This window comes from Brassica oleracea, chromosome C2 (assembly GCF_000695525.1).
Source record: "Brassica oleracea var. oleracea cultivar TO1000 chromosome C2, BOL, whole genome shotgun sequence".
Classification (NCBI taxonomy): Eukaryota; Viridiplantae; Streptophyta; class Magnoliopsida; order Brassicales; family Brassicaceae; genus Brassica; species Brassica oleracea.
Window position 1 is genome coordinate 27,993,638 of NC_027749.1, and position 3,482 is coordinate 27,997,119.

At 34.8% G+C, this 3,482-nt stretch overlaps 1 pseudogene; it reads left to right on the plus strand.

Moving 5' to 3' along the window:
- Positions 1-437: 437 nt before the first annotated feature.
- On the plus strand, positions 438-1,832 carry LOC106325400 (annotated as a pseudogene).
- The last annotated feature ends 1,650 nt before the right edge of the window (positions 1,833-3,482 follow it).

The following is a 3,482-nucleotide window of genomic DNA, read 5'->3' on the forward strand; positions in this document are numbered from 1 at the left end:
AAGAATATCATGACTCACTACTTTCACTCATCTATGCTGAAAACAATTGAAATTTGTTATATCTTAATTTATACCTCCTAAGACATATGTTAATTACATAATTCCCATTTTTCACTTATCAAAATATTTTTTACAAAATTTTTAAATTATGTTTAAGACTAACTGTCCAGACGACTTTAAGTTAAGTCGTCTGGACGACTTATTTTCAAGTCGTCTAAACAGACGACTTGCGAGGGGTAGAAACGTAAAAAGAATTCCGTTTTTTTGTTTGGTCACAAGGGGATAGTTGTAATTTCAATAGCCTTTTAGGTTACTTTTGCCTTTGACCCAAGTTGGGGTATTGTTTTGGGTTTGACTCCAAGTTTTGAGTCACACTTGGCAATTCTCCCTTTTTCAACCCATTTAGTTTTCATCCTCTCCACTCTCTTTATAAACACATCTCTCTCTACGCTTAAATAAGTCAGCGCTCTCTTTTGTCTCCTTTGCTTTCTCTTCTTTCCACAGAGATTCTCAGAAGCCTTTGTCTCTCCTGAGAAATCAAAACAATGGCGGACGATTGGGATCTACACGCCGTAGTCAGAGGTTGCTCAGCCGTCAGCTCATCTGCAACCACCGTCTTCTCTGGCGCCGTTTCATCTCACACGAACCCTCTGTTCACCTACGAAGAACAGAGTAAAGCAGTCTTGTTCAGAGATATTCAAGACTTCTACACGCCGTTCACACAAGAATCAAATGTATCCTCGTTTTCTTGTCTGAATTATCCAGAAGAACCCAGACAGAGACAAAACCAGAAACGTCCTCTTTCTCTCTCTGCTTCTTCTGGTAGCGTCACTAGCAAACCCACCGGCTCCAATACCTCTAGATCTAAAAGAAGGTTCGTTTATTTTTCTTACCAGTTCAACAAGAACCACTAAAGCTTAAACCTTTTGACGAACCCATGAAGAAGTTTATGAAATTTTGCGTTTTATTTGTCGAATCCTCCAAGAAATTTTGTGTTTTTTTTGTTGGACCCCATCAACTTATTTTCGAATTTAAATATGTGTAGATAGATGTCTAAAACGTCTCTGTGTTGTGTTGCTTGTTTCAGAAAGATAACAGCATAAGAAAGTGTGCCATGTAGCAGCAGAGGCTTTAAACTCCGATGTCTGGGCATGGCGAAAGTACGGACAAAAACCCATCAAAGGTTCACCCTATCCAAGGTACTATACATGAAAAAGATTAATTGTTCTTTAAAGACTTATGAATGTGTGTATTCTTTCGAGACAAAACACTTGTCCGTCTTTGTGACTCTGCTTTAAATCATCTCTGTTTCTATTTCTAATGTACGTCCGTTTAAAACAGAGGATACTACAGATGTAGTAGTACATCAAAAGGATGTTTAGCCCGTAAACAAGTGGAGCGAAACAGATCCGACGCGACGATTTTTATTGTCACTTACACGGCTGAGCATAATCACCCAGCTCCTACTCACCGTAATTCTCTCGCCGGGAGCACTCGTCAGAAATCATCTGATCACCCGACGACCACGATTGCTACTTATTCATCGTCTCCGGTGACGTCAACAGACGAGTTTGTCTTGCCTGCGGAGGATCTAGCGGTCGGAGATCTAGACGGAGACGAGGATTTGTTGTCTTTGTCGGATACAGTGGTGAGCGAGGATTTCTTCGAGGGGTTGGAGGAGTTCGCCGGCGGAGATAGCTTTTCCGGGAATTCTTCTCCGGCTAGTTTTGATCTCTCTTGGGTTGTAAACAGTGGCGCCGCAATTAGCGGCGGAATATGATTCGCGGGGGACTAGACGACGGCTTAGAATAACTCTTTTAGGAATAAGATTATAGTATTACTAGGGTTTTTTTTTTGTTTAAATTTAAATTTTGATTATATATTTTGTATGTTTATTTAATATATAAATATTATAATCTATTAAAAAAATATAAATAGTATAATCTATAATCTATGATTGGTCCGTGATACGCGTGGAATATTTGCCATTTGTTTAGTGACTTAAACGTATTTGAAAATATTCATTTTCAACGTTAGTTTGTGGATGAGAAATGTCGATTGGAATTTAATAGTGTGTGTTTGTTATTATATACCCTTGAAATGCTAATGTAACGTTGCCGTAGGGAGTTTGTGAAGGTTATTTGTTTCATCTGAATGTAAATGTCTGTGCACCAGCATTCGATATTCTTTTTCGGTTTAGGAAATTAATTTTTTCTAGATAAGCATGTATTCCTAGAGAAAAAAAAATCGGGTTTTAAGACTGCTATAAATATGGGTATAAGAGTTCGTAAGATTATACATTCACGTAATAATAAAAAAATTTAAACCGGTATCTGCTTCAATTCGTTTTTCTTTTTCTTTTGCTTTCTTGGAAGATGATTCGCGTTTGTTCACAACTTTATTGAAATGATTTATTGGATGATTGTCAGTTAATGCTTCTGTTTGCATCATACGTTGGGAATAGTCAATATTTTAACTATTTGTTGCAGATCGTGGAAATTGGTGTACAAATTCTTTAGGTATGGAACAATCGAGTGGATATCGAGCATTAGTACTTGTAAGGCGTGTGGGCTGTTGTTTTGTTTGGGCTTTTAAAATTTGGCTGTGTGCGGCCGTGAATATTTTAGTTTCAAAAATTAAAGTGGGAATTTGACGTGTGAGGAATTTGGCGTTTGTCTATATAAATGAAGTTCTTGATGATTTTATCTTGCAGGTCACACAATAACCGAAGTTATGACATATTTATCATGAAATCTATTCTATTAAAAGAGAATCATTCTGAAAAAATCTACTTATGAAAGGTTGTTAGACCATTTCATTTACTAGCAATATATTTGGTCTTACCATAATATTTGACTAACAATATCTAACCTAAAATTTCTCTAACAATAATTTATTACACCACATCTTTTTGAAAATGACAAAGTTATACAACAAATAAAATTTTATTTATTAGACCATATCACACGACAATGATATACACAATATAGTTTTTATACTTTATTATACTCTTTTCTAAACATACAATATAGTTTATATACTTTATTACACTCTTTTCTAAACATCTATATAGTTCCAAAAATTTACAAAATCAAATTTAATACAAACACTTTAACAAACCATATATAAAAAAATAAAACTATATATTTTACGTTAAATTATTTTTTTATAGTTTAAAATAAAAATTTTTATTTAATACAAGATTAAAAATTATTAAAAAATTTACAAATCTATACTACTAAATTAGCCAAAATCAACCAAGTAAATCTTAAGGCTCACAAGTTCAACAAATGTAACTCTTATAAAATGCACACAAAATATAACGTGAGAGAGTAGGTATGGGCATCGGGTCTTCTGGTTGGGTACGGATCGGTTCCTTTTGATCTAAGTATTTAAAATTTTCTGGTTCGGATTCGGGTCGATTTCTTTGGGATCAAGGTCCATAATTCAAATACCTACAAAATACCTATAGTTTTTGGGTA